The 7,675-nt window shown below is 41.0% G+C and overlaps 1 pseudogene; it reads left to right on the plus strand.

Annotated features, from left to right (window-relative positions):
- The first annotated feature begins 194 nt into the window (after positions 1 to 194).
- Positions 195 to 7,675, plus strand: LOC113039080 (gastrula zinc finger protein XlCGF8.2DB-like; annotated as a pseudogene).

A 7,675-nucleotide genomic window follows, 5' to 3' on the forward strand; every position in this document is an offset into this window, starting at 1 on the left:
TATGTCATTTCTTCAGCTAATATGAATGCTGGTGTTTAAGTGCTCTCGTAGGGAAAGCCAAAGGATATTGACGTCATTGAGCACTGTTGGGGAATCCTGGAGTGTGATGTATGAGGGAAACCCATTACAACTCTTAATGGAATATTAGTTCTGTATATTAGCGTTGGGTAAAATAGAATTGAAACGAGTAACAGCGAAGATGTTGAATTAAACAAACACAATCAGCGTTTCCTCATATAGGCTTACTTACTGGCCCTGATAATAACTTCTGCTTACCACTTGCTCCATTTATGCAAATCAGTTTTTGTGAACGAATGACTAGAATTTTTAAAGTCAAATAAAATGTGCCAAAAATTGCAAAAATGCCTAAACTGCAGCCCTAAAAATGCAAGCCTTAAAATTCAAGCACTGTTAATTCAATTAATTATTTTTTCAATTTTCAGTGCAATTAAATGTGCTTTTTGTTTCAAAGACATTTGTCATTATTTTATTTCCAGGAATAAAGGCAGGTATTATTTTGCAAAACAGCCAACACTAAAGAACTCTAAATAATTTAGAGAGGAGGGATTGTGTGGTGATTACCAGGTTACGGTTGGGGCATTGTGCACAGAATTATGGTCTATTGCAATTGTTGGAAAGGATTCGGAAAGCAGATGCTTATTTGGTGAAGTGGAAACTGGACCATGTAATAACGGAGTGTGTTATTCCTAGAACTACAACAATCATAATGTTTTCTGAGCTGTCGGAAGCTGGAGTTTCATCTTTATCTTTTATCTCTTGAATAAATTCTTAATAACAAGGAACATAAAACAATAAAATCTGTTATAAAATGTTTACACTTCACTGGACTTTCTGAGAGCATTTAACCTCTAGGAGGAGTTCTTCAGATGGCCTGAGGAGGGCAGTAGTAGCCTTTGATGCGTCGAGTCTGCCGCAACTCTTAGAAAAAAGAAGACGAAGAAGAAGAAGAAACAACATTGTGATGCCTCTGGTTGTAAACTGCAGAGATTTAATTCCTTGAATAAATTGAAGAAACTTTCACAGGTAAGAATGTGTTAATTTGTTGTTGTTGTTGTTGTGTATATGTATTAACTCAACATTATCGGTTTTTAAACTATATTGTCTTTTAATTGTCAAGTTAGCTGATGGCTTCAGCGTCTTGTGTTTAGCAAAATGAACTACTGAAGTCTATTGCAGAAATAGATATTTATACATTTATATTAACCAAAATCCCTAAAGTCTTCGGTATAACTAGGGTTGAAGAAATACTCGCTCTAAAGTGTTCACAGACCTGCTTTGACCGTTTCAATATAGCGGACGTCCACAGAAGAAAACGCTAATAATAATAAAGGTATAATACATATCTAATGTATATTCCTCTAGATGTCGCCATTTGTTTTCTTTTTAACCACGTGAGTTTATTAAAACGACTCTAAACCTGCTGTTTATCAGACAGTGAGTACATTCAGTTGATTATTTAGAGGATATAACTAAATCTAACTACTTTTGTAGTCATAAATTTGACTACTGACTAGGCTACAAAAATAAAACAAACTGGTTTGTTTTAGTGAATCTAAAACGCTTCTCAGCAGTCATAAATGAATCCTTAATTATTATTTGTTTTATGTCCATTTTAAAAATAACATTCAAATCATTGTAGTTGATGCTCATGAATCGTAAGACTGTTAATGGCTGGTTTCTTCCATCACAGCGCTTAAAGATTATGGGTTATATCATTGAATGGATTTTTATATAAATTATTAACACATAGCACATACTGTAGTAATGTTCTAGATGTTCTAGTTTTGTTTTCAAAACATTGTTTCCCTTTCAAGGGAACGAGGCACTGCGTCCTCTAGGGGACGCTATAGGGAATGCCCACTGATCTGTGAGAATGCCTTATCGTTGTCCGTTTCTGAAGCTGCATTGAAAAATGCCAACAACATGTTAGCCAGCCACAGCCCCTGACGTCACTACTGGTGTGACTGAAGTATAAAGAGAACACGTCATTCTTTTCTTCATCTTCATTGTTTAGTTTGAAATGTATAGCGTTTAGGAGTGCATGTTTCTCGCCAGAGGCTTTGCTCTGATACCTGCAGTTCACACAGCTCACATACTGTGGTGTGTGTGTGTATTTAAGAGCAAGCGCAAGTGTTTAGCTTTCGAGGGAGTTGGATGCGCTCTGCTGCGCTCATTAGACGTGTTTCCACCACAGGAACTTTACCCAGGAACTAGGGACTTTGGGCTGGTACTTGCGCCCCGTTTCCACCGCAGGAACTTTACCCAGGAACTAGGGACTTTGGCCTGGTATTTGGTCTGTTTCCACCGCAGGAACCAGGAACTAAATAAAGTTTCGGGTAAAAAAATGCACCTCAGAAAGTCCCTGCTGGCGACTTTTGGGGGTGGGACTTGGGCGCTAAACATCCTGATTGGTTGAGTTCACGCAGCATTGGTTGAGTTCAACCACCATTTATTCGGATCATTTTCAAAATATTAGTGTTATTGTGTCATGAAATGTAATTTTAAAAGTATTTCAGGCGAGAATGTAGTTGTTTAAAACTCAAATCTGTGGTTTATTTAAAAAGACAGCACCTATTTAAAAATGTGTTTCGCCAATCCCGGAGAGGGTGAGCTCCACGAGATCAGCGGGAGTTCAGTGCTTATGTATCCGCTGTGAGCAGCCTCACCTCGGCTAGACCTGAAAATAAAAAAGGCAAATTTATATAATATTTTGTTTCATTGTAATGGCTGTATATACATTTCCCTGAACTAAGTACATTTCTGCAGCTGTTATTATGTTTAAATGAAAACGAAAGGAGTCAATGGTATTTGATATCCTATTTTGTTTTATTGTAAATGTACAGTGAGGAAAATAGCAGTAGTCAAGGCGAGCTGACTGAAGTTAAGGCCGGCGAGACACTGGATGCGTGGCGCAAGCGTCTCAGCTGCGTGGCGTGTCCGTTTTTAATTCGGCTCCCATGTTAACAGGTTAGAGCTTGCAGACTGCCTGTGTGAGACGCGCGGAAAACGCGTGCATGCTAGAAATAGAACCGACGCCTATTTTTCACGCGACACGCAAGTGTGTTGGAAGCATTTCCAGGCAAAATAAAATGTCATTTTGTACACAAATATATATTGATGCATGACATTTTGATGTTTGAAAATCTATAGGTTGACACAAATTCAGATGTAAATGTAATTTAAAAAATAAATAATCATCGATTTTCAAATATTGCACCTGTCAAACATAGTCTATTTTGCCGTCAATACTGTTGACGGTGTAATTTGTCAGTAGGCGTAGGTGTAGGTGTGTAAAAAAAAAAAAAAAGTTTATATTGTTGTCATGAAGACGAGCCTGGTCTGTCGGCGGTCTCCCTCTATGTCCCCTACAGCAGCAGCAGCACGCCAGCGCCGCTTCTGGTGTGTAAAGACACAGAAAAAGCGAAGCAGCCGCCATGCAACTGACGCAGCAGAAATGCCAAGCAGTCAGTGTGTCTCCGGCCTTAAGTTCACTGCTGTTTGCAGATTTACCGGACGTGAATCATAACGGACATAACACTCCCGAGTCGAATGTGCAAAGTCTGAACTACCGAGGAGGATGCACGTCCAAAATCAGCGTAACTTTGTATTGAGAAATGCGTGCAGACCTACGTCACCAGTCTATTTGCCTAATCTTCCCAGTACTTTACACTGTGGTGGAAACGCAGGAAGCAACAGGTCTTGGGGGGGGGAAGTTCCTGGGGAAAAAAGTTCTTGGTACAAATGTTCCGGTGAATTTCAGTCGAAACGCGGCATTGGTGTGTTTCCACCGCAGGAACCAGGAACTAAATAAAGTCCCAGTTAAAAAAATGCCCCTCAGAAAGTCCCTGCTGGCAAGGTAGGACTTTTTCAAAGTTCTGGAACTTTTGAGGGCTGGACTTGGGCACTAAATACGCTGATTAGTTGAGGTCACGCAGCATTGTGATTTCGACCTCCATTTATTTGGATTATTTTCAAAATATTACTGTTATTATGTCATGAAATGTAGTTTTAAAAATGTGTTTCAAAGAGGTCAGAAACGGTCAGCTCCACGTGATCATCGGGATCTCAGTGATCATGTATCCGGCGAGAGCAGCCTCACCTCGGCTAGATCTTCTGACATTCGCTGCTGGCTCTGATGTCTCTTTAGTGGTTAAACAAAATAAAGTTCCTGGGGGGAAAAAGTTCCTGGTACAGATGTTCCGGGAAATTTTGTTGGAAACGCGGCAATTGTTATGCATTTGCGAGACTACTATTTCTTTGGCAATGTAGTGAGTGAGCGGAGCATGTTCTCCTGCGGGAATGCATGCTGTGCGTTGAGAACATGGAAAGTGTCTGACGGGAAATTTCTGTTGAGACAGTGGTTGAGAAGTTCAGGGAGGCAAAGGCGTGCTCAGCAGCCTTCAAATCCTTCGTTCCATGAAGGTCCAGGTCATAGCCCGTACAACCCCGGTGGGTCCTGGCCCTTCTCGATCTGAAGATCAGAAATGGGCACAGAAGGATAGTGTCACGGCTCGCTCCCCTCCCCTGCCTGCTGGTAGGAGGAATAGTGGGTCAAAAGGAGGTGGCAAGATAAGAGATATGATCCAGAAGAGGCATCAGCGCTTTCTGGAATAGAGTGATTTTTCATTCTGGGGTTTAACATCTGCCTTATCTTTCCCTTTGTAATTCCCCTGTAACCACCATCTCTCCACCTGACCGAGGTTAGGTAGGAACTTCCTGCATTAGTTTCCTATGCTTGACCTATTATGTTTTGTTGGTTCTATGACTTCATAGTAGCCACCTTACTGATGGTCCGGCCTGGAGGCTTGTCTGGGTCACTGCTTGAGCGGTGCTCCTGTGCATATATATATATATTATATTATATTATATTATATTAGTAATGTGCTGCATGGTTATGTGTATAATCCTTGTGTGAGATTTCTTTGCAGTATTTCTGGGACGTGTGGGTTTCTGTCCTTTCTAAGGTAGGTCCTCTGTGAGCACCACCTTGGCTGGATTTAGAACCCTTGACTTGCAGTGTTACTTTACTCATCCATACTTCACCAGCCAGTATGATAGCCCTGGTTCCGGCTTCATGTGGCCAGGTCGTAGGCTTCTGCTGGAGCCTTCTTGATTATCAGGCCCCCAGCACGGAACTGCAAAATTTCCTGGATGTCCGGCAAGGTCGCCCTGAGGGGCTTCCTTGTCACCTGAATATCCCCTCTCGCTGACACATCGAGCGGGAAGTATAGGTAACATTTGCAAGTACCTTCTTGTGTAAAGCTGTCTCTGGCAGTGCTCCCCTCGCCTTAGAGGGTTGTATTTGAGCTTGCCTGTCCCGTTGGGTTAGGCACCTACTGCGATGCTTAGGAAGCTTTAAGTACACACGTTAAGCTCTGTGTACTTTCTGAAATCAACATAAGTGGTAAGTGCACGCTTATTTTCTGAAATCCTGTATGGTAAGGGTTACTCGCTCAGCTTCATTCCCTTTCTTTGAGTTGGTTATAGCTTGGTTCCTGCTCCATCTCCGTATCCTCAGGATACCTATATAAATAGGGTGTTGCTACTAGGGACAGTTCCTTCAGCAAGCTAATGCAAGAGCAAGTGGCAGCCCCTGCTGCTGTCCATGGTTCTGGTCTGCACTCCCCTTAGCATGGTGGTGTGGGCATACTGTTCCCCATAGTGACCACTAGAGGTCCAATCTGAAGTTCCCTTGAAAGGGAACGTTTTAGGTTACTTATGTAACCATGGTTCCCTGAGTAGGGAACGAGACACTGTGTCCTCTGTTTCTTGCCATGCTTCGGACGCAAGCTTCAAACGAATAAGTAAATGACGTGTTCTCCTGGTGCCTATCTATACTATAGTCGCACCGGTAGTGACGTAATAGGCTTTTGCCCAATCAACATGTTGTTGGTGTTTTTCAATGTATGCTTCAGACACTGATCATGACGAGACATTCCCCATAGCGACCCCTAGAGTACGCCGTGTCTCATGTAACCATGTTTCCCTGATTAGGGAATAAGTAACCTGAGACGTTTTTAACTCATCTGTTTACTTTTAAAATATTATGCAAAAGTCTGTAACACAAGCAATCAACCCTCAACAATATTCTTTCAGCTTTATCTGTTAAAAGAGCTTAATTGACACCTTCATTGAAGCAGCTCATGAGAGTTTAAATACTAGGGAATATTCCTGTCTTCCACAGCTGAAGAAGAAGCAAGCAGGAGGAATTACTCCAGGATAATACTAAAATACTGTTGGAAAGATGGAGTTTGAGGAAGAAACCTTCAGAATTAAAGATGAAGATACAGAGGAACAAACAGGTTGTGTTTTCCTTCATTCTCTTTAATGACTGATGAGGAACATTAAGATGAAAACAATACATTTAAAACTAAATATTAGTAGACTCAATAGTAAACAAATTGAGGCTGAAGTATATTTATTTTTTCTCATTTGTGTTGCTTTTATTGAATTTTGGGAATTTATTATTTTATTTCAGAGTCAGTGGAAGCAAATGAAGACAAACAGCATCAGTTTCCAACACCTCATCATTTCATAAACAAAGCTGAAGACACCACCATTTTACAGAATGAAAAGAGTTTTGTGCAAAACCAAACTCAAATAATTGAAGTCAAAGGGTCTTTCAGCTGCTCCGAGTGTGGAAAGAGTTTCAAACTTAAATCAAAACTACAAATACACCTGAGAGTTCACACTGGGGAGAGGCCTTATGCATGCACTCAGTGTGAAAAGAGCTTTGGTAATAAAGGATGCCTAAATAGGCACCTGCGAGTTCACAGTGGAGAAAAACCCTTCACATGCACTCAGTGCGGAAAGAGTTACAAATATAAATCAAAACTACAAATGCACATGAGAGTTCACACTGGACAGACGCTTTATACATGCACTCAGTGTGGAAAGAGTTTTGTTGATAAAGGATACCTAAATGAGCACATGAGAATTCACACTGGAGAAAAACCCTTCACATGCACTCAGTGCGGAAAGAGTTTTGTATCCAAAATGTTTCTGAGAAAACATCAGTTCTGTCACACTGGAGTGAAATCATTCAGCTGTGATCAGTGTGATAAAACATTTGCTTCTGCGTGGAGCATGAGACAACATCTTAATAGTCATGCTGGTGTGAAGCCTCATGTTTGCTCTCATTGTGGAAAGAGTTTTACACTACTAACAACTTTACAAGTGCACGAGAGTATTCATAGTGGAGTGAGATCTCATATGTGCTTTGACTGTGGAAAGACCTTTCTTACATCTAACAGTTTAAAAAAAACACCAGAGGATTCACACTGGAGAGAAACCGTACAAGTGCTCACACTGTGGAAAGAGTTTCACTCGCTTAGAAGGCTGGAAAATTCACGAGAGAGTTCATACTGGAGAGAAGCCCTACCAGTGCTCTTCATGTGGGAAGAGTTTTGCCACATCATGTAATCTACGGACTCATAAGAAAAAGCATTGCCCAAAGTTGTCTAAGTGAGCAGTTAATGTTCATATCCATCACTTACAAGCAGTGGCCGCTGGTTTAAGTTAGCCTGGGAAGATACATTTAGTTCAAGTTCAAGTCTGCTTTATTGTCAATTTCCACATGTACAGTACATACATACAGAGAATCGAAATTGCGTTACTCTCAGACCCCGGTGCATACAGATAACATTAACATTAA

This window comes from Carassius auratus, chromosome 21, assembly GCF_003368295.1.
Source record: "Carassius auratus strain Wakin chromosome 21, ASM336829v1, whole genome shotgun sequence".
Lineage (NCBI taxonomy): Eukaryota > Metazoa > Chordata > Actinopteri > Cypriniformes > Cyprinidae > Carassius > Carassius auratus.